The following is a 24931-nucleotide window of genomic DNA, read 5'->3' as shown; positions in this document are numbered from 1 at the left end:
GTTGCAGAAGCAGAGCATATCCGTTGCCAGAAGCAGAGCATATCAATTTTCGCCGCCCTGTTTGGGAAAACAAACAAGCAGAAGCAAGTGCTTTGGCGTTTTTAGGGAGCGCAGGCGCGCGCTCTTAATGCCAAACGCCACCCCTACCTACCCAACAGCCAGCCACCCCCTATGCGCCAATAACGAGGCGTGCGCTGAAAACGCCAACGACGCCACCGCTGCCACCGACACCGCCGACGCCGACGCAGCGACAGCGACCCACAGTCTTGACTGATGATGAAGTGAGAAAGTAATTAAATACAATTTTAAATGTGACTAATGAGACGACGTCAAATTCGTGGCGCAAATGAGTGTTGGGTGGCGGTGGCGAGGGAGGTGGCAGCGGCGGCAGCGGCGGCAGCAACGTTAGCCTGATCCAGTGGGGCGGCGGCATATCGGTGAGGCTTCAAACGAAACGCATTTATCAAAACTCAATAAATAGAACGGCATTTTCGCACGCACACCAACAAACAAAACAAAAAAACAAAAAAAAAGAAGAAAAGAAGCCAAAAAAACAAGAGTGATGCCACAGACAGTTTTGACTGGCTGTCTGCCTACCAATGTGTGTAATTTTGTGTGTGTGTGTGTGTCTGTATTAAAAACAAATGTAAAAATTGCGTGTGTGTGCGAGTATCTTAAGTACGTCTCGCACACCGCCAAAATACATTTACATAAGCAATGTAGTATAACAATTGCCGTTTGTTGTTGCCGTTTATTGTTTTTCGATTTTTTCCTATGTACAAGTATGTATGTAGTACCTCTGCCTCAGTTAACTTTCATTTGGGCCATAGCTATTTGATTTTCGACGCCATACGATCGCCGCATTTCAAATGCCAAACACAAAAACAAAATACGAAAAATAAAAATTTGTCAAAAGCTCAGGTGAAATTTGTTTTCTTGTGCGCTTTTTGTGCTTAATTCATAGATATGGTAAACAAGTACATACATACTATATGTACATGTTTTATTTGTCAACACGCTCATTTCCTGCAGTTTGAATTTAGCCGAAACGAAACCCATACACGTAACAACTTTAAAATAAATAAATACGAAAATAAAAACACAATACACCGACAAATACATTTATACATACAAGACATACTCAACGAAACGCATAAATGTCGTTATTGTCCACACATCCGTTAGGGGCTTTTAGGCCTCATTAGTCGATGTGTATTAAGTGATTTGGAAATTACACGTATATAGTACATCGATTTGGGGCGTTTACATAGAAACTCGGAAAAAAGATATCCACAGCAAAACTGACTCAATTGATGTCATATGCCGCACAAGTAATGCATTATATTGTTTATAAATACGATCCGGAAATATGACCCTTAAATCGAGCGGGTGTTTCGATAGGGACAAATCTTTATTTTTATGTTGCCAGCGTTAAATTGTCAGTACTTTCATTTGAGGTGGTCTTGTGATTTGTGAAGACAGCCAAGACCATCAACGGATGCCCAACAAGCTAGGAAAATCAAAGAGTTGCTGCTCCAAAATCGAAGACTGACAGCTAAATGCATTGTTGGTGTTATTGGCACTTCTAATGAATTTGTCAACACAAATTCAAGATAACTTTTGTGCCTCGTAAAAGTCGAATCTCGTTTGATTCCCAAACACTCATCCTCCCATTCACCAAAAACAAGAAACATATCGTTACACAACTACCTTATTTGCCTAATTTAGACTGAGAAAATTTATGCCGAATCAAAGAAGTTTCTGAAGCCCATTCCAAAAAAGGATTTTTAAGACTGCTTTGAAGATTGGAAAAGCGTTGGCATTGCATCCAGAGGGAATTGGGCTAAAGGCGATGAAAACGATTTTGAATAAACAAATAAATAACGATTTGGGCAGCAGAGTGAACCCCTGGGAAAATATCGAAAACCCGATACGAACAGAGATATTTTTTGAAATCTAAAAAGATCTTGCCTATAGCAACTTTTTAGTCTCAAAGGAAGCAGCCGAGAGAGAGAGAGAGAGAGAGAGAGAGAGAGAGAAAGAGAGTTTGCATGTCTCTCACACAGTTTTTGCCTCTCCCTAGTTTGCAATACTGATAACCATAATATTGCAGTTTTTATACCCTGTACCCGTAAGGTAAAAAGGGTATATTAGGTTTGTGCAAAGTATGTAACATGCAGAAGGAAGCATCTCCGGCCCTATAAAGTATATATATTCTGAATCAGCATGACGAGAGAAATCGATCTAGACATGTCCGTCCGTCCGTCCGTCTGTCCGTCCGTCCGTCTGGATGAACGCGAGGATCTCAGAAACTATAAAAGCTAGAATAACCAAAGTTGGCATCCAGATTGTCCTAGGTCCGAGAAAGGACGAGTTTATTTTTTTTTTTTCAATTTCCCCCGCTACAGAATTTCGCCCATAGCGTCCACATTTCAAATTCTACCTAAACCAAACTTTGCACACATAATTTACATATATACATATAATTATCTATAGTCTATCTATACGTTGTACGAGTATATGTTGGTGTACATCGACGCTTATTAGCCCACGCTCTTCTCTAAAATTTAAATATCAATTCTTAATTTATTTGAAATGTCCTATCGTATCCACATATTTCTCCAAACGAGGGTTCGTTCCTAAGCATTGGTAAGCGCATTGTGAGTCTCAATAAATAATACGAAGATATAATGAACAAATGTTACTAAACGCAATACTTTTTTGTATAAATGTAATTTTCTACCGGTTTTCGGTTCTTGGTTTTTGGATTTAGTGGGAACTTTGTATAGTTAATGACTGTTATATGTGCCAGATTGGAAATTATTACTTCATAATTGATTCCTTCCAAATAAAATTCCGCTTTGTAACTTTTAACTCAAGTGTGGAAATGCATTTTAAACACAAAATGTACAAATAAATACATATAATATATGTACAAGTATACTTGTATATCCAAAATAGTATGGCAACAATCGTGGCCTTCGCGTCAACGTCCTCATTATTTCTGCCGTATAATATTGGGGTACTATTAAGTAAAGAGTTCAAAATACTAGATCTTACACAAATAACTGAAACTTTACAGTTCTGTCAAAGCAATATATACACGTATAGTACGTGCTGCAACCTTTATTGTGTCTTGTTAATCGTGTAAACAAACATAAGTCCCTCTGAGACCCATAATCCCTCACCCTTTCCTGTCTCGATAAAAAATGCGAATTTAATTACATGTAATTTTCTAGCTATTTACAATTTCAACGCGACGGCGCACGCGCACCTCTGAGCCCGGTGTACCGTGTCTGCCCTGCTCCGGCGGGTCAATTAATAAAACACCATTTAGCCTATCATTAATTCGATGAATGCAATTTGTCAATTCCGGCCGCACAACGGCAGATCAGACAAATATGACAGAGCTGGCGGATGGACAAATCTCCGAGCCGTGTCCAAGTCGAACGTGTGAGAAAGCGGGTTCGAATTCGTTTAGCTAACAATCTCTACCTGTTAGGCGGCCATAGCCCTGAGCCAGATGCAATGACTATAGATAGATTAATTGAGAAGATCGTCGCCGACGTCGTCGTCGTCGTCATCGTCATCTACATCGTGTATGAATGAACTCAAAAATAGATACTTATATATACTTACGATAATTTATGGTATTTCACTGACCACTGGCCAGTTGAGTGCTTCACACACTCTAGCGTGTGGCTTGCGGCTCTAAAAGCTTTACGTTTCATTAATAATTGTTCCAAGATGAGTTCCCTGCGGAAAACTGGAAACGAGCTTTTCAATATTCAAATTTTTGTAGTGGAAAGACAGTTAGAAGCGATCGGCAAATTCATTCACAAGAAATTAGTTGATGCAGCTATTCTGGACCTAACTGTCAGAAGTTTACACAAGATTACAACATATCGAGCAGCCCCGAAGACAGCTAGTCAGCCAGCCAGCTAGCCAGCTAGCCAGCCAGACAGAACAGGGCCATTATGGGGCTACAATCATTAACCATCCATATGTTTATTTAGCTTTACTTTTGTTGTTCGGATTCTTTTACCGAAATATTTTTTATGCTTTTTAATGAATTCGAGCATACTCGCCAAAAATAGAATATCAATTTGGGCAAAAAGCATAACGGATGCTGCTGTCAATATTTTGACAGTTCTCTCCCCACGTTCACGACAGGAAAAAAAATAAAATAAAACGCCTGCAGTGCCCGGAACGGGCGCACGATGCGCCCATCAGTGGCAGACTAGTTGACGGCGCATCGCTAGACTCTAGAGGCCCGTTTCGGAGCTTGTTACACTCAACGGCAGACTTGACTTGGTGGACATGGTGGATGTGGCAGACGAGGCAGAGACACGCACCACTCTTCCAGGAATGTTACAGCAAGCCTTTAATTGAATTTCGCTGGAGGGCCATTTGTGGTCCCACATTTCAAATCAAAAAGCGCTCGCTGCAAATGAAGAAACATATAAATGGATTTTCGTATAAAACATCAAAAATGATTAATATGCGCTAATGTTTTATAACTTCACTCTTAATATGCGCATATCAAGAGCGCGTCAGTTCAACGCCGATACATCCTTACGCGACTTGATTCCTCGACCCAGCATCAGCATCGGCATCGGCCTCAACATCAGCGGCAGAGCCCGACTGCGAGTCAAAACAATAAAGCAACCACAAGCGAAGAGCGGGGCCCAGGTCCAACATTAAAATGCCAAAAGCGATAAAAGAACAAGCTGTAGATCCAACTCCAGCTTCAGCTTCAGCTCCAGCTCGAGCCATTGTGTGCCTGGGCCTGTGCCTGGGCCTGTGCCTGTGCGGTTGCTGGAACGACACATCAAGCGTATGAGTGATCTCAATCTTAACTGCTAATGACTTTAATCGTTAATCTCTGACATAAAAATTTTGATTGAAGTGATCTGAAAGGGAACTCAGACGAAATACTTACCCTGGGAGGGCAGAGAAACAAAATTAATTTGATTATGAATGTGTTAGAACTTTTTGTCCAATTCGGACATAAACTTCAAGAAACTTCAAGCGATTCTCACCGTAAAACATAATTTAACGAATTTGGGGGGAAACATAGTTGTAGAAGGACTCCACTGGATAGCTTATTTTCTTCTGCTAGTACTATATTAATGTTAATATTAGTTTCTAATTGACTAAAACATTCTCTTATTTTATGATGATTTATTTCTCTTGTTTTTTATTGCTTAAAAGTTATTTCTATTGGACGAACATACTTGGAATTAATGTTAATATTAGTTTCTAATTGACTAAAACATTCTCTTATTTTATGATGATTTCTTTCTTTTGTTTTTTATTGCTTAAAAGTTATTTCTATTGGACGAACATACTTGGAATTAATGTTAATATTAGTTTCTAATTGACTAAAACATTCTCTTATTTTATGATGATTTCTTCCTTTTGTTTTTTATTCCTTAACTTTCTTTCTATTGGGCGAACATACTTGGAATAAACGTTATGAGCTTCCACAAAAGCTAAAATGGGTCGGGCATAGTGCTTAGTTGCGGATAACAAAATGAATTTGTTTAGAGCCTTTTCGCAGAATTCAATTTCAATTGATCGGTTGACAGTACTACGAAAAACCTTATTTAGTAAAATTAATCTGGACTCTACGCAGATTTACAAGCTTTCTTTAATTTGGCGGATAATTTTAGGAACCCCGATGCAAATACGTTTAGCAGTCTTAACAGAAGACCATATCGGGACACTACTTGTACTTAAAACTGTGTCAGCACCTGTTTCGGGCAATTATTATGTAAATAACTTGCTTTCCAGAAGATAGGTCAATTACCAGGTATTACCAAAACAAAATATTTGTGCCGCTGTAACAATTGAGTATTAAGTTACGGATAGAGCCTAAATACGGGGCCCACGGTGCTTTTAGGCTCTCCTCCCTTTCTCAGCAACATCTACATACCTCTGAACATCCTATCCAATGCTTAATATTACTGGAAACAAACATAGAAGTCATAGTGATCTACACGTTCAGGTGAAGATACGAGTTTTATTAAAAGTGTACATTGTACAATGCGTTTTAAATCTTGGGGATTATGCCCCTACATTTTCAGAAACTTTCCTTTTCTTCTGAAGGCAGTTGTTCATTCAGTAATTTTTCAACATTAACTGACAAATGACCCCCAAATGTCCTGGAATTTCCTTTGCCTGCTATGGTATTCTAATTGATTTGTGGTATCCTAAAATGGTTAGGTTGTTCTCAACCCTCAGGTGCGTTGTTGCACAGTATTGGAGAGCGTTGAGCCAAGGGAATAAGATGAAAACGATTTAACCTCAAAAGGGAATAAGATGAAAACGATTTAACCTCAAAAGCCAACGAACATCACGCCCACCTCTTGTGGAATACGGAACTAAACTCTTGAAAGGCAGTCGAAAAAAATCTTATTTGGACTCACGACTTAAAAGTGAGAAAACTTTTAGCTTTTGCCTTTGCTTATCCTTTTTATTATTCATTTAATTTGTTGTTAAAATGTACAGCTATCTTCCGATTCTGAGCTAAGTTAGATCAGAATTGTTCATAGACTAAGGCCTTACAGACACTTATTTAAAAAACATTTGCCCTATATTATAGCAAGTAAATACAAGTCGGAAAATAAGCCCTAGATTGTTAATATCCAACGTTTATTGACGGGAGTTGAGCGCGGCTAAGGATTTCATCCTGACTGTTATTTAAGCTACAAAGATAATGAATACACAGTCCTATAGAAAGGGGTTTGTATAGAGATAGAGAGAGAGAGAGAGAGGTTTGACTGAACAAAGTACGTTCATTCATTTTGCCAATAAATGAGGAATGGATGGAGGATATTTGAATATTTTTTCATTGACATGCATGCGCTCTAAACTGTCATAATTTCATTATGTCAGCATAACCGCCAAGTATCTGAGTGTCCACACATTGCGACACATTCCTCGTTCCTACTTACCAACGATTGTGTACATGACCACACACAAGCAACCGCATCATAAATACCAACTATAGTATAAAACCATAAAAATACAAATACAATATGAATGACATCAATAATGACATTGAATTTGCGTCGTGCCTTATTTTACTTTTCCCACTTAGTTCTGCTTCTGTTTGCAGTCTTTAATGCTCTTGCGCCCGCTGCTTTATTTATCGTCTGTTTATACACAATTCAAAAGACAACAATATAAATATAATACCGACGGTTTGTCCCGGGGCTGGACTGGGCTGGACAGGGCTTGACAGGGCTCGACAGGGCTGGGCTGCACTTGTGCGGCTTCAGCTGTGGCTTCGGAATCGGAATTGGCGTCGTCAGCGTTATCGGCTTGAGAGGTAGCAGTTACCCCTGGGCGTCTGCCTGTTGAGGGTGCAACCGATTGAAATGATAATACGTATACGACCTGTTGTATTGCTGGGTTGAGTGTGTGACACGCGAATCGGTAGAATGCCAGAGACAGGGACGGGGACAGGGACAGAGAGGGAGACGGAGACGGAGCAGACAACAGAATGCTAGGCGGGCAAGTTGATATAAATGTGTGATTGAATCAAATGCGAAGGGGGCCAGGCCAAAAGGCGACATAACATGTCCAGCTGTTGACGTCCATTGCCATGAGAAATGGAGGCGCAACAATAATACGAAAATAAATAAATAAATTAGACGCGGAAAATCAGCTTTGTGTGGTGATGGGCTTCCGACTACGGCCAAATGATTGCCGTAACAGAATTCAAATTCAAAACTAAATGCTAATGCTGATGGTGATGCTGATGCCGAGAAAATAAGATTGACGACAGCGACACGCTGATTAATTAATCTGATGTGTGGCTGACATTTTGTGTGGCTAACACGGCGCTAAGCTCCCGTCACATGCCTTGCAAATAATGCGTGTATGTATGTATGTATATCTAAGCATACATACGTACATATATACTCGTATATTAAGATATTTCTATGCTCAGCACTAAACACATACGAATGCCTAATGAAACAGGAAATGGCGTGTGCTGCGCTTTATTCTCTTTACAGAACGGGGTGGTGGGGGTGGAGAAATAACAAGCCAACACGCTTACATAGACCTGCCTCCAGTACAAATGGTCATATCAAAATCTCAAGATATGTCGATGTTGTTCTTAGTACGAGTATGCTGAAATCAAATCCCCTGTAGATAGCATAACATCAAACAGTTCCACAGTTGCTGCTGTCCATTCGACGCTGAACATTTAATTTTGGTGACTTTTATAAATCGCTACAATGTTTTAAAATTAAAATAGAGCGCAAGGCGGAAATCTTGGGCAATTTTCTATTTATCAAAATGCGCCATGCCTTTTGATATTAAAAACAAACAGCCAACAACCCACTCTCGCACTCGCACTCACACTCACACTCATACCCATGCTCATGTTTATTTTTATAAGTTCGAACAGCCTCTGTTTTGCGCAATGCCAAAGTTTAGTGTTCTTCCAATATCGCATCTACTACGTACAAGTATATACTCGTAGATAGTCGTACACAAATTAACTTGTCAAGTCGCACGTTGATGGCCTTTGACCTCCTGCGTTAGCCGCAACCACTTAATCAATTTTCAACAATTAATTGCAATAATGCCAGCAACTACCATAGTCTATCTATTTATTTTTATAGGCTTCTCACTCCATTGATACTATACTCGTATGTGTTTATGGTCAACGGGGCGTATTAAGTTTACGACCATATATTAAAAAGTTGCAGCAAAATGGCCGTAACTGCACGTACGAGGAGACGCAGTAGACAGCCACAGTAGATGTTAACCGCTCGCTTTGGGGCCAAAAACAAAAAGTTCAAAAATGCGAATTATAATAAACGTCGTCTTCTCGACGGCTATAAATAATAGACGTAAATGTACTTTGAATAACTTTTTGCATCGAACTTGTTGATAGAGCCAGACCAGAAAACAAGTTAGAAACAGAAAAGGTGACGGACGGAAAAATAACTCAACCAAGAGGTGAACAAATACAAATTACAAATATCTATGCACCGAATTAAATGCATAGTGAGACAAGATCGTATGGAAATGTATTCAAAAGCATCATTTCAAGTGGGGGATTGGAAGCAACAATGACAACCCGGCTCTTGAGCACAATTTTATTCCATTATCCTAGTAATCTCGCCTTCGGCAATACATTTCTTATCTAAGAGGTAAACAGCTGACGGCATAAGTTGCTTGCTGAAACTGGTCTGATTATGATTGAAAAATATTTCAGGCTAGAATTGTCCTTCAGAATCTTAAAACTATGATAAGAGAGTATCTTGAGCTTGGACTTATTCAATTGGAAAATGAAGTCGCTTTTTACTCCTCCTCATTAAACTATCAACTCAATCATTCCAGACCAATTATCAAGTTTTAGGAGATTCTTCCAACTATTTCTCACAATCAGCCTACCCAATAAGTACGGAGAGAATTAAAGCCACTTATCAGGAAGTTGTGCGTCTCTTCTCTTATGGAAATTGTTTATTATTAGTTCCCCAATAAATGTATTACATTGTTATTTTAATTGCTATGCAAAATTTCCAATCATATGTTTTCCTCCTTGTAGTGCTCTTCGTACTGAGAATGTTCGAAACTAGTAGTTACTTGTATGTAGTAGTAATGCTAATATATTTTATTTATTCGAAAACATGACTCGCATACCACTGTGCCTCTAAAACTGTAGACTGAGAAGCCCGGCCCGCTTCACATACCATACAGCACTTGCATTGACGGCTGCTGCTGCAGTTTTTTTGTCATATAGAAAATCATATTGCGCTATGAATATGGATGATGTATATGCCGTTTTTATGCTTTTATGCTTAAAAATGCAGCCTACAGAGCAACGTCACTCCTCACACACACACACACACACACACACATTTAGTTACAATGTAATGTGAATAGCTGTTTGTATATGCAGGGAGGAAAAGAGGGTTACAGGTTTTGTAATGGATAGAGCTATACAGACGAGCTGGCCCGACTTCAGTTGAGTTGAGTTTGGCCGAGAGTTGTCTTAGTGGCGGGACTGTCCGGTGAGAGTTGATGCCAAACACCAAATAGCTCATAGTTTTTCCGCAACGCTGATCGATTGCAAGTAGGTCTAGAGATCTAAACGCCCCTTTGCCCGAACATTATGCTCTGTGGGCAAAGTGCTCGTTTGTACTATACATATACATATACATATACTTGTATGTATGTATGTATGTGTGTGTGTTTGTGTCCATCATCTTCATTATTGCAATGGCGATCGTCATTACTGCTGCTGATGCTGCTGCTGCTGCTGCCGTCGTCGACGTCGTCGACGTGTTCGTGATCATCAGGTCGATAATTGATTGCCACATAATTTATGTCATTTCATGTGCGTGCCGTTTGCAAAATATGAAATGCACCGATGCGCAGCGAATCAGGCAGCAGCTTCAACTTCAGCTCCAGCTCCAGCTCCAGCACCAGCTCCAGCAGCATCAGCATCAGGGGCAGGCTAGAGGCTCGACCAGACGACGACGACGACGATGGCGATGGCGATGGCGATGACGACGACGACAGCTATAGTAAAAATCGTTGCTGTTAATAGGTTTCGTACTATTGTTATAATGCGTAGCTCCACCTCCCTACGATGCAGCAAACGCCTAGCCAGCTAGTCAGAGCTCTCGACTTGCCCGACTCGCCAAACCAGCCAGGCTCAACACACCACAATGTTTGTTATGTTAATGAACTCCAGCCGATGCATATGTATATACACACCTATGCATGTGTGCCTATATGTATCTGTGCGTGCGTGTGTGTGTGTGTGTGTGCAGGCCAACCAAACTTTCATCATTAAAGAAAATTATAGCTGAGTTGCCGTAATGTGGACGGCAACAGTTTGCGGGGCAGCGGCAACGAAGGCGGTGTTGACGACTGCTGTGACGACCACAGCACAACAACAACAACAACAACAGCAGCAGCAACAACAACAACAGCGACAGAGACGACGTGGACCGTTCCACACAAAAAGTGTTTATGACCAGAAATCCGTCAACATATTAACACTAAATATTAAAACGTACGAGCGTGTTTATGCATACACACACATTTATTTATGTACAAGTATGTTTGTAGCTTAACTCAATACACGGATATTGTATTTTTGCGCCTGTCCAGAGGCTCAAATGTTAAGCTCTGTAGCAGCCACAAAGATCGCAAAGATACGCTCGACCAGACCTCCTCACCTCCTCACCTCCTCGCCTGATCTGTAACCACTTAATAGCAATTTTGATACCGTCAGCTAAATACCCATTATACAAGTATATATGTACATAACAACATACTTGTATGTATATAGGTACATATATAGCCCACATTCCATCTTGCGTTGATTTAAATACATAATTGATTTAAACACAAAGTTCTCAAACTGTAGTTCGTGAGCTGATTGAAACTCTTTCGATGTCTAGCTGACATATGCCCTGAAAGCATAATGTCATTAATTTTACCACATTTATAAAATCATTAAATTTCCGAGCTCACTCACACTAACTAATTATGTAAAGGAGCGCAGACTTCGATGGCAGTTATGTGCGCTATTCGAGAGGTCGGCGATTTAACATGAGGAAATAAAAATAAAATTTAAAAACAGAAATAAATTACAGAAGTTAAAAGTACACAGAAGTATATTGAGAACTGTAATTTCATTTTCAAATTCCAATCGATATTGTTATACAAGTATTTTATTTCTAAGGCCATGCCACCTCGAAGTAACTGACAAGTAAAGGTTTGGACATGCCATGCAGATCAAATAATTGTACTTCTCTATAGAGGGAGATTTTTCCAACATTGTGAAACATAACCAAATCAATCAAAGGTTAACTCTTTTTTGGTCTGCTATGTAGAGAAATAAAGAAAATTGTATTTAATTTTATAACGACAAAGGTAACCTCGATATAGGTCATACAATATACAATATGTATAGTAATATATAAGAAAGCCTTATAAGCTAAGAAAGCTCAAATATAAATATTCTAACCAAATTACATTAATATTTTAAATCGTCCGATTCAATGAAAAGAAAACTTTAGGGTCTTCTGGGACTACAGTAGCTACTGCCAGCTACTGAGGCTGGACTATAAACTTAAAAAAGGGGAGAAATTAAGAATTAAATTTTGAGAAACTTTTGAAGACATTGAGTAAAAAAAGTCGTAATCCCTTATTGGCTTGTTGTTAGCTTTATCATACATCTTCCTAACTATTAATATATATTATAAGAAAATATGTTTGGTTCATTAAAATGTAGGGAGAATAATATGACAGCTAGTTTTTGAGCGGTTGCTATGTTTGTGGTAAATGTATATGCCTTTACAAATATGCGTAGCGCAAGCTACTGATGTAGTGAAAGATGAAAATCAATTTATAACAACATCAATAATATTTAACATATTTTAAGCTTAATACTCTTACACTGGGCAGCCCATTTAGGTTTTACTATTGACCTGCCACCTCATAGATGCATCGATCACTTGACACCCGCACTGACACATAGCAGGGGGAGTTGTTGCTTTTCTTGGTGGTGTTTGTGGTGCTGGTGGTTATTTAGCCGGCAATGAAATTACTTATTATTAAAAACAATGTTGTAGCCGAGTCTGGTGCGCTTTGCTTTGTATCTGAGTGCTTGTTTGGCTCGTTGGCTGGCTCTCTGGCTGGCTGGCTGGTTGGCTGCATTTTCATTTGCTTCCGCTGTAGCGGCGATGAAAGATGCCGAAATACTTAAACGATTTTTAATAATTTTATGAGTTTTCTGCGAAGATGTACGCATAAAATACAACAAATGAAGAGCAAAAGCAACGTTATACGCCCTCAATGATTTACACACTGCCAGCATCAGCGGCCGAGTCGCCAACAACGCGACGCAGACGACGATGCAGAACTCGTCCTTCTCCGCCTCTATCATCTACGTCGCCTGTATTCCATGGCCTCACACACCCTTCCATCACAGGGCATTATTCTTTCCCCCCAAAACAGTGTATACTCGTAAAATATACTTGTACTTGTATCGTTGCCTACCAGTGTCCTCCCAAAGAAAATAAATAATTATTTATTTTATAAAGTACAATGATAATTATAATTAAATGATAAAAATTATTAAAGAAAATATAGAACAAAAATATAAATTATTAATAATAATTTATTATTATCAAATAATTTGGTTAAGAAAAATGTTAGCTATATCTAAAATATTTTCAAACTCTTATACATACTACACGTATTTCAATTTGATACGACTATGTAGTTACAGAACATTTTTAATGTTTTTTTTTTTAGTTTGACTTTGTTTCTAGTTTAAAAAATCCAACTCACGTTTGTTTATAAACTCAAAAGAGAAATGGGAAATTTAAATTTAAATTTAAAGCTGAACATTTAGATTTGGATAAACTGATCATTGACATTTAGAGTTTGTGAACCAAAACCTAAAACAATACATATTCTAATTTGCGGGTCATGGGTCCTTCACTTCATCTCAAAACAATGAGCTGGAAGGGAAGAATCGTTCTCACAGATGGCGAGCACAGTTCCATCTAACATCAGTTTTTGGGAAGCACGGCGATTATTATGTGAACTTATTTCAAAGATTGTCGTTTCTCGCTATAAGTAAGGTATTGGAGTTTTTTGGAATCGGCAGGAACGGTGTATGTAATAATTTTTAAAAATTTCCTATTTCTATTTGCGTTGTTAGGTCGGGTATTTTTGAAGGGAATTAGTGCCATTTTTATGTTCTTTGAAAGTCTGTAAATTTCTTTACACTTAAAAATATATAATTATATTTAAATGTTCTGAATACTAGCACGATTAAGAGCATGTGTTTTGGAACTGTAGTGTAATACTTAATGCCCGAGAGGAAGTTATGTCCAGGTTTATAAGTGGAATAATGAGTTTTCAGGAGTTGGCGATTATCAGGCACTCAAAAACGGTGATTATAAAGGGTATCATAGTGTCGTAGAAGTAGACGTTACCATTTTCACTTGTACTGGCATTCCCTTTGCTGCTCCACAAATGTTTTCATTTTGATCTCTTTACGCTCTGTTGTGGCCCCTGCAGACTTGGCGTCCTCACAGGGCTGCCCTTTTTTTATATCAGCATTTTCTCTTTTTAGTTTTCATTTTGTTTTATTGCTGCAGTTGTTGCTGTTGTTTTTCATCTTTAGCAACAACTTTACAGCTTGTTGCCCATCAGTTGTGATTTTCTGCGTTTGTATTTAATATGCACACTTCAAATAGCTTGCCGTCTCCGGGGCCTCCCTTGATCCTTCCTCTCGCCACGCATGGCACTCACATGCCTACTCGTACAGATTCGTAATGATTTCCCTGAATTGCTTTATTATAGAGTACGAGTATGGTAGGTAAGCGCCCGACAGTAGGTGGCAGTTGGTGCAATAGTTGCCTGCACGTGGGTTGCGGATTCTGGCTGCCCATTTCCAATCATAGTGCGGCTGCCCCCGGGCTTTAATAAATTTTATAGTCACACGCATGTGTGGAACCGGTGCCCTGCTGCTGGACCCACTGCAGACTCCAGTGAGGAGCGCCCCGGGCGCATATCAAAGTCTTGTTTATTACTAATTGAATTTGCTGCGCTCGGCCACAGACTGGCTAGTTTATTTGACCAATTGAAGTGGAAATCAATTTGCTTGTTTGCCACACAGGTGTGAATTTCTTGTAAAAATTGAGGCGACCTGGTTGACGCAAAGCTAACATTTCCGTTTTCCCACGCTTGCCTGCGGCAGGTTCGATTGACGATTGTTCGATTGTTAAACAATTAATTAACACTGCGTGAAATTATTAAGCGGCCCAGTCTGTGCATAATACTTAGGCCGACTTGTTAAACTGTCAAAGGAAAAAGGGCGGTGATATGCCGTCCAAAGTTATAGTCCAAGAGTAAAGCAGCTTGGCTCAACATCGTAGACGAAGAGTTGGGCCTGTATTTAAGTGTTTGAAGATACCAAGTGCTGACTCAGTCTAATCACAATTTCCGCGCACAATTTTTATGCTCACCGAAGCTGTGAAAATTCTCACAGTCCGGTGTGGGCGGGATTGTTGGGCAGCCCCCGACTGTGCTTTTAATTAGTTAACTCAATTAAAACATCGTAAAACGAATTTTGCGCTCAGACCCAGCTGGCCACAAGCATCAGGTGCTGTGGCTATAAAATGCAACATCTATGTATTTTGTATTTTGTGTCTTTAGAAGGCAATTTAAAACGCCAAATTATCGTCTTTAAAACGCTTAGTATTTAAGGCGAATTTATTCTGGTTTTTGTTTAAAGGCTTTTAAATCGACAGCTTATCTGTTCACACTAAAAGCTTATATCACAAATATTACAAATTTCGTTTTTATTTAGTTCTTTACATCCATTTAATGTAACTATTTTTGTCCCCACATATTGATATTGTTTTTAAATAATTAGCAGTGAAATATGTATATCTATAAATTACACACCTTGGCATACTCCAGTAAAGCCCACTACACGCAAGCTAAGCCTAATTCGTATTGAATTACAGTACAGTAACAAAAAACAACAACAAAAAAAAACCGCTTAGATATCATACCTTTTTCACTTAATTTTTTTGTTATATGCATTTTTCATCTTTTAAGATTCATCAATCTTGATTGGACTTGATTTAAGTACATTCAAGCAGATTTCGATTTTGAAATTTCCACTACGCAGACCGTATTTCTTTTAGTATAAATTAAATAATAATTTATAAAGACTTAATCTGCTTAAAAAATTCCAGCAATATGCATAAAATAACCTAAAAATTGTTTATTAAGTAATTTTCTTCTTTTTAAATATATTTGCACTTTCGGCGATTATGTACTTGGAGTTTTAAATGAAAGGAATGTAATTAGTTGAAAGAGCTATTATAATAAAAGGTATTATTACTTAAATAATGCCTTTTGTAATTTTATTTATGTTTGTTATTTTATGTTTCCAGTTTGCGGTATATTTATTTTCATCCAATATCAATTCAATTATTTTCAACAACTTTGAATCTTGAAATATGTATATGTTTTTTTAAATCGTATTTTTCAATGTACGTTGAAGCTTTTACTTCTAATTTGAATGAATCGTGAATTTCTTCTGCATGTGGTTTATCTTTGAACAGCTCACTAATATTAGTTTTACAGAACTTAATTAATTTAAGCACTTACTTAGAATTGGCTCACACAATTATTTTGTCCAATTGGGATACGAATGCACTGTAACTGTATAAGCACGCCTCGCTAATATTGAGGTGTGGTATGCCCGCTCATGTTTTCATTCCATTTCCCACATACTGCACATATGTGCAGCTTACATATATGATGCTACAAATACACACGGAGCTGTGGATTGTGGAAATTACAATTTGGGTTTTGATATGAAACGCCAATAACCCACCTGGCAATGAAACGGCAATGTGATTGGTTGCCACGGACGTAGCGGACAGATAAAATAATCGAAGAGCGAGCAAGGCAACGCATTAACATGAGCGTGCGAGGGAGAGAGCCAGAGCGCAGGCGAATGAGCGAGAGCGTGCGCATAAAATTGAAATGGAAATGTTGGAATCGAAACAACGAACGTTAGCTATGTAGCTAGCGGCGAGGGTTACTTGCAGATACATTTGCGGCTGCAGATACAAATAAACATACATATGTATATCTGAACAGAGAGTGTGTGTCTGTGTGTGTGTGTGTGTTGCGCATAAAGTGATGCTGATAGGACAAGACAGCATTAACTCATCGCCAAATAGTGCCTACGTATTGAACACCAGTCGTCAACATGCTTCATGTATCTGTTAGATACTTTTCCATTATTGTTATCAAATCAACAGTAACGCTGCTGCATGCCAACAAATAAAAAGCACCAATCAGAGGCTTGCTCACAATTCCACTCTGCTCAACGTAAACTGGACAGGCGCGTTGTTTCTCGCATGTAATAAGTACATGAAATAAAATAGAGGATTGTGTCCAAATGCTAGTAATACATGTATACGTGTACATATGTATACCCACATATAATTTATGTATAATAACAATTATATATAATTGTTTAAATATTTTAGTGTCTGTCTAAGCTTTCCTAATATATTGATTATAATTGTTTGGCATTATTTTGATATCTTTCTTTTATGAGTTATGTAATATGTCCTTCGAACTGAAATATAAAACAGCATATACATAAGCATCGATGAAATGCATTCTTGCATTAGATCTCTCTTTCCACTTTTTACAACCACTAATGCCGTTTTATGGCTGTTTTATGTTCTCGTTTCGATAGAACCCGCATCCTGTAGCCTAAGCTTGTATTTATAGCATTCCTTATTCTTGAATTTGTCGTTCATATTGTTGACTCAATCGCTTATAGACTTTTCATCCTTATATTCCTTCAGAATACATCGGATGGAACCAAAATAATTAACAAAAGTAAGTTAAGTTAAGTGAAATAACATAATTGAAATGAAATTTTTTTTTTTATTTCAGGCGCCTTCGAATTAGTTTTTACTTAAATTCTTTAAGAAACTCTTCAATTACCTTTTCCCATATTTTCTTGGAGTGTATCTAATCCAATCAATTTGCTTAAATGATTTAACAATTTGCAAGTCTATAGTTATGATTAGTTATATACTGGTAGTATATAGACATGAATGTCTTCTGATTGAAAACTGTGTTAATTGGCGCAGTGCGATTATAAAACACGCTCCGATTGCGTGCTTTGGAATCGATTGATGTGATCAAAGCTTGATTATAACAAATAAAAGCAGATATTAACCGTCTGGTTTATCCAATAGTGTCAGTTCTACCAAAGGCATTCACCGTTTTCTGACAATGACTGACGATAATAATAGACAAGAGAGACGAGCATGTCAATACCTCTAATACCCCAAGGCCTGCCGCAGGCCACAATCAGACTGCGGCCAGTAAGTTCCTTAGTTAAGCCTATTAAATGCCTAAACGCTTTCTTTCAACGTCTTTTGGCTTTGCTTTTGCTTCTGTTGTTTCCCAACTGTTTATCTGTTCGTTTGTTTGTTTGTTTGTTCTGTCTCTGTCGCTGTCTCTTTATTTGTAATAAATATGTTTTGTTTGGGGCGAGTTATTAATTTCGAGGCATTCTCAGACACTTGCGACTTTTCTTGTTCGGTCTCAGGTTACATAATTGTCCTGTTTTATATACTGAGTGGAATGCTAGTCACCCCTGTTCGCCCCCCACATTACATTGCGAGCTATGCAGTGTAATTATCGCGCACATTGAATGCCTTGTGAGGCTTCATATGATCCCCTAAGTCTGCTGGTTGGCTTGTTCGGTTTGCTTGGCCGGTTTGACCATATGGGGAGGGCATTCCGTGCTTCTCGTTGGCTGGCAGGAGCTTTGGCTATCACATCATGCAACTGAATTATCAATAAGGACACTTAAAAGTGCACATGAAATTCCCTTTCCGCATCCACTCGGGCTAGTAAGTCCGAGAACATTGAAGTATTTGGTATCGTCTACATTTTTTCTTTCTCGCCCGTGCCATGTAATTGAGTAATTTCCACTTGAATTTCCCCTTTCAATATGTATTTTCTTTGACTTTGTGTGGATTTCAACAGATTGGTATTTCCTTGTTACGAGTACGAGTGTAAGGACAGCAGCGGACTCGCAGCGACTTGGCATTGACTTTCCTTGGGTTTCCGTCGGGCTATGCCGGTCTGGGCACTTTGTGGTCGGATTAGGGATTTGTGGTGGCATTACATTTAATAGTTTGTATGTATTTGTGTGCTAAGTATAACATGCCCATCACGTAATTGATGAGGGGAGTGTGATTATGGCTGGGTGTGAGAGTGTGAGTGTGAGTGTGTTGGGCGACAAACAAATATGCTAACAAGTTGGCAACAGACCAAGCATTCTGAAACGCCCCGAAAATCAAATGACAGTTGCTTTACTCCTGGCATTGCTGCCGCTGCTCTTGGTGGCAAGCGTGACGCGTGTGAATTTCAATTTGAATTTGAATTTGTAACAATGATGTGGCCCTTTTCCCGGGTGTCATAGCAGGAGCCGTAGCAGTAGCAACAAAAACTGACAAATAACTGATGGTAATAATGATGCTGCAGCATTGACAGCCAAAAAGGAAAAACAGAGCGAGAGCTTGAATACTTGACTCCCATCTCCCGTACAGATACGAGTATGCATGTATGTATGTATGTATGTATGTGGTGTGTACCTTTATAGAATTTCAATTTAGCCTGCAGGCGAGCGCAATAAAAAATCTATTAAATTTCCACATAATCACAAAAGTAATTAATCATTGACACTATTTAGGCGCTCATTGTGCGCTTTCTTGTGTACGCCTATTAAATGGCATAAGCGAGTGAGAAATAAAGAGCAGGGCAGCAGCAGCAAAGTTTACAGCAATTTGTGCTTTGTTATGCTGATGCCATTGTCGAGATACATGAGATACATCTGTATCTCGTACTCGTACATCATGAGATACATGGCCGCAGTCATACAACGTAATTAAAATTCTTTAGGTATGTTAAAACTGCGGTCATCACCTACAAAGATCAGAAACTGAGCGCAGAGCGAAATTACAATAAGTATTCTGCTTATAAATATAAAAAGATATTGTATCTTTAGCCTGTATATCTGGCATAATCGTGCGTTGGCAGCGCGACATTGAATTATCACATCGTTTCGGAACGTTCAAGATGACGACGACGACGACGACGACGACGGCTGTGACACTAACAAAGTACAAAATAATAATGTGGCATTCATTGTCGTGGGTATGGACGGGTACGGGTCGAGTTGGCTTATTGTCATGCAACGACACAAGATATTTACACAATTACTCGCCTGCGAGTATCGCTCCCAAACCCTCCACCGAAAACACATACATACATATGTACATATACAGTATGTATCTATATTTTCACATACAGATTTTCTTTTCGAATTTACGTGCAAAGCTAATTTATCATCTGAACGAACCGATACACAAAAAAGCCCAAAAGTGTAAAAACTCCGTGTGCTTTGTAGTGCTGAATGGACGCCAATATTTTTTCGTAAATACAATAAAAACCCAAGTATAAGTATTATAACCACAAAATAAATAACAAATATGCGAGCGAGTGCGACAAAGCAGACACCGACGATGGCGATGGCGAAGGCGAAGGCGATGGAGATGGTGTTGCTGTTGATGTTGGGCCCCAGTCGCGTTGTCAGTGAGTTGTCTACGCACAATAAAAACCTTTTGTCCGCTAACAGCGTGAGATACTGAGATACTTTTTATGCCCATGCCCATGTCCATTCATTCACTACACCGACCAGTTTAGGGCCCGTTGTCAACTGCAGCAAAGTGCCTAATTATGTGTGGCCAAGTCAATTTGTCCAACTCAAAAGCAAATCCAATCCAAGCTCTGGCTCATGCCTGCTATTGTTTGCCTTTTCTTGCTGCGTGCAAACAACAATAAATGTGTTGTAGTTATTAAAAAGTAGTGTGAAATCGATTACATACATTAAACCGACCTAATGCCGGCTTGGTCACTTGCCAACTCGACGAAGCGGCCAACCGCCCAAGCGTCCAACCGACCGGATATGCCCAGTCAGCACTGTCAATATTGAATTAACTTTAACGATACATGTTAATTCCTGTTAATCGAATGCTTCAAAAATGAGTCGGCATTAACTTTTTGATGTTGGACACATTTAGCTGTTGCTGTTGTTGTTTTTGTTGTTCAAATTCAAAGAGCTGTTGCGGCTCTGTTATGGCTGTTATTGATTTATCATTGTTGGCAGTTATAGCCATTCGAACTTGCGCGCCCATAGAATTGCCTTGTAACCCTAAATGGTTGCCAAACTTACTATTAAGAGCTTAAAAGCTTTTATCTGTGACTGTTGCATATACTTGGAAGCTTTGAGGTGAAACGACTATACAAGCTTTTGGAAATGAAAGCTATCTTCAACTATTCAATAAGAAAACCTACAGGCAAGAGGCGAGCGTAAATGAACACTTAACTCTATACCATTAATAGACCACTCTAACTAAAAAACTAAGGAGCTCTGGAAATGTCCTTGCATTAGCCATGTACGCTATACGCTGCAGAATATAAGTATATGCATGCCTTTACGCGGAATAAAATCATTTTAGGTCGCTGTTGCCTTCAGATCCGCGCATGCTCCAAGTAATCTGTCAGAACAGACAGCACTTTGGTGTTGAAGTTTTTAATTAAATGGCTGCCTACGGCATCTGGCTGCAAAGTCAAAAGTTTTCACACGCGCTGCGTTCATGAACTTCATTTCAAGTATACAACAAAAAACTTTTGTTTGTACTCGTTCCTTTTTATTGCTTTATTTCCCATCTGTTGTGAGATACTTAAACAAATTTGTTCGATGTTTACCACAAGTGCAATTTTCTAAACCAAGTTATAGACAGTTTCATCAACTAATATACAAGTACATATGTGCATGTCTACATGAACCTTCAGAATTGAGACAAGATGGAAATCAAGTAAGAAAATCTCTGCTTTTAACATAAATTTGTTACACAACAGTGTCATGTTAAATAACATAGGTATAAGCTGTAAGTACAAATTCCGGCCGCTCAAAAGTATGCAACAGCATCTTTAGACAACTTAACTGCATTGAAATAAATATTAAAAGAGTATGTAACACAAAATAAAAGAATTTTTGTTAAAAGCTAAAATAAAAAATGTGCAAATTTGCATATAAAATAGCGCTTTTTTATAAGCATTTTGCACAGCTTCCAAGCTTTTACACCTTTCCATCTGCATACAGACAAAAAACAAAAAAAGGTCTATTTTTAGACCTCCAATGAATTCAACAATTTAGCAAAGCAAAGCCCGTTCTTTCTGCAATACCCGGTGGACACAAAGTTTAATAGCAACTGAAAACGAAAATAAACTGCATATATACACTATACGTACGATTTATTTGCAGCTTTCTTTATTTGTTGGCCTCAAACTGTTAATAATGATTACAGTGTATTACTCTTTAATGAAGGGAGTAGCCTGCATTTGTGCTTACCCATAATCGGCAGCAAAAAGAAGAAAAAGGGGAGCTGTATCCGAATCAAAAAGCTCCTACGGAGTTTTATCATTTTACAGAAAATATAGCAAGCTTTGAAAATATGCATTGCTTTCTTCAATTTTGAAGCGCGAATTGTAATACCAAACATGTTTTATATGCTTTACTGAATATGACGAATAAAGCCCGACAGGAATGTCAAAATGTCAAATTTACAGAATACTAGACTTAATCTCATTTCGAGTTACTTTTCAAAGACTACTTGTAAAATATGGCAAATTAATAATATATTTTACAAATAATATGTCGTCAGTTGTTCTTTATTTAGACCTAATTGTAATTATCACTTAATGTCTGATGTTAATTGAATATTTGCAAAGTAGGATTGTATTGATCTTTTATTCTTTAAACAACTGCGTTTACTTTCCCTGCTGCAAGTTTTCTGTCCGCTACTCTAACCTTTAATAAATATTGATAAATGTACACTGCAAAATTGATTCGTTTGACTTACAATAGCAACCAATTTGTAAACTTACTTCTTTTTTTTTTTTTGGTTTTTCAAATCATTCTACGGGAGTTATACAAATTACTACAAGTAGGTACAACTGACAAGTGTGCTGTCGACCATTTTCTTAAAAAGTGTAGAAGCATACAAGCAATCAGAAAACAAGTGTTTGGTAATATTCTTCCCTTACTTCTTTCATCCCAACACAATATTGAATTAGTATTGATTAAAAGGACTCATACTATATATATCAGTTCATACATTCAAACATGTAGTAAATAAACAAATAAATAAACGATAAACTTTAGAAATCCATCAATTTTATTTTATATAAAGCATTCCTACATGCAACTAAATGAATCACTCAGGCGAATATCACGCAATTTATAATCAAAAAACAAGTTAATTTTAAGACAAGAATGCAATGCTAGAGTCAAGCGGGATCAACTCTAAAGCCCCCTGTACCCCAAAAATCACGAAAGCCTTTCAAAGACTTCTAGCTTTTATACCTTTCGATATTCTAGCGTTCATACAGATGAGCACAGTTATATCGGCTCGTCAAAAATGGCTGCCACGCCCCTTCTGGTAGACCCTTTTGCCCTTTGGGGACAAGGTGTACAAATTGCCATTTATCCCGAAGTTGTGAGGCAACTAATACAAGGACAGTAATTTGGTCCTAAGTCCAATTTTAATTTTAGTAACCGATTTAAAAAAAAACACTTATTTTAATGGCATGTAGGTATTAGGAACATTTTCAGATTTCTCTTTATATGTATGTTAATGGCGTATTAATTTCAATTAAATACTTTTGGAATTTAATCGACCTTAACAGGTTTGCGGCAAAATGATCCAATGGGAGCCCCAAATGAGGTCTGTCCTGTTTTTGCTGCAATGAAATTGTTTAGCTTGTAAAGAATTTATTAAATTAATGCAAACATTGTTTTCATTGTCGTGCATAAACCAACTTCTGTCAATAACTTGTTTTTTTTTCGATACCACAGGTGGATTGACCCCCTTAAAATAATATTCGAAAAACCCGAAATTACTAAACATATACATAATATCCCCCGTAATATAATTCAACCTTCATCATTTAATATATTCAATCTACCGCAATTTAAATCCCCTCTTATTGTATAAAATACTAACCGAAAAGAATAACATACTGTCAACCCAGTAGAAAAAACTATATAAAAAGAAAGAAAACAAATTAATATTATTAATTATAACAATTTCTAAAATTGTATCTTTTGAATAAAACCCAGCTAAAAAAGGTATACCACATAAAGCTAAATTAGAAACATTAAGACACGCAGAAGTTAAAGGTATATGAATTCTTAACCCTCCTATTATACGTATATCTTGAGAATTATTTATATTATGAATAATAGCCCCAGCACATATAAATAATAATGCCTTAAACAAAGCGTGGGTTAATAAATGAAAAAAAGCTAACTTATAAAATCCTATTGATAAAATACTTATTATTAACCCTAACTGTCTTAAAGTTGATAAAGCAATAATTTCCTTTAAATCAAATTCAAAATTAGCCCCTAACCCAGCCATAAATATGGTTAATCCTGATAATAACAACAATAACTGACATAAAAATGAATTTCTTAATAAAATATTAAGCCGAATTAATAAATAAATCCCAGCCGTTACTAAAGTAGAAGAATGGACCAAAGCAGATACAGGAGTTGGAGCAGCTATCGCAGCAGGCAATCAGGAAGAAAATGGAATTTGAGCTCTTTTAGTTATAGCAGCCAATATAACTAATCTACCAATTACTATTATTTCAAAATCATTTTGCATAATTTCTAAATAAAAAATATAATTTCAACTCCCATAATTTAATATCATAATCATCATAAATACCTTTTAAAATGGGTAACTGCAGTATATGAACTACAATTCAATATGTATAGCACACATAAATACGTATAAATTATGATCTTTGCGACCATATTGCGTTGCGTGGGGCGATGGAACTCGTATAGATAAATAAACTATGTGCGCCATATAGTAAGTCCAAATATCGTACACTGCAGAAAAAAGGGAAAAGAAAAGAAGCCAAGCAGTGCTGATTCATGATGCACGAATGTGAGAGCTCTTGCACGTGTACGCGCCCAAAAATAGAAATAGATAAGAAAAAAGAATGGGGAATCAAATCAAAACCAATTAATTGCCAATTAGAGACGCCCAGAAATCCTACAGATCGGAGTCAAAACATAAGCGGAACAACAGCAAGAACAGCAGCCCATTTGAACAAAAACAAAAAAGTCAAACACAATTGTTGTAGCTATTATCGGCTCGTTGTTGTTTTGTATTTGATGAGCGCTTTGTGCGCCCAGCAGTCAACGTTTAGTTTGTCCGTCAGATCAGTCGTCGGT

The 24931-nt window shown here is 37.9% G+C and overlaps 1 pseudogene; it reads right to left on the bottom strand.

The window, feature by feature from the left end:
* Nucleotides 1-169: 169 nt before the first annotated feature.
* Nucleotides 170-24401, bottom strand: LOC115634647 (annotated as a pseudogene).
* Nucleotides 24402-24931: the final 530 nt, after the last annotated feature.

Source organism: Scaptodrosophila lebanonensis, unplaced genomic scaffold (genome assembly GCF_003285725.1).
Source record: "Scaptodrosophila lebanonensis strain 11010-0011.00,11010-0021.00 unplaced genomic scaffold, SlebRS2 tig00000001-arrow-pilon, whole genome shotgun sequence".
Lineage (NCBI taxonomy): Eukaryota > Metazoa > Arthropoda > Insecta > Diptera > Drosophilidae > Scaptodrosophila > Scaptodrosophila lebanonensis.
This window is presented reverse-complemented; position numbering and strand designations above follow the sequence as displayed.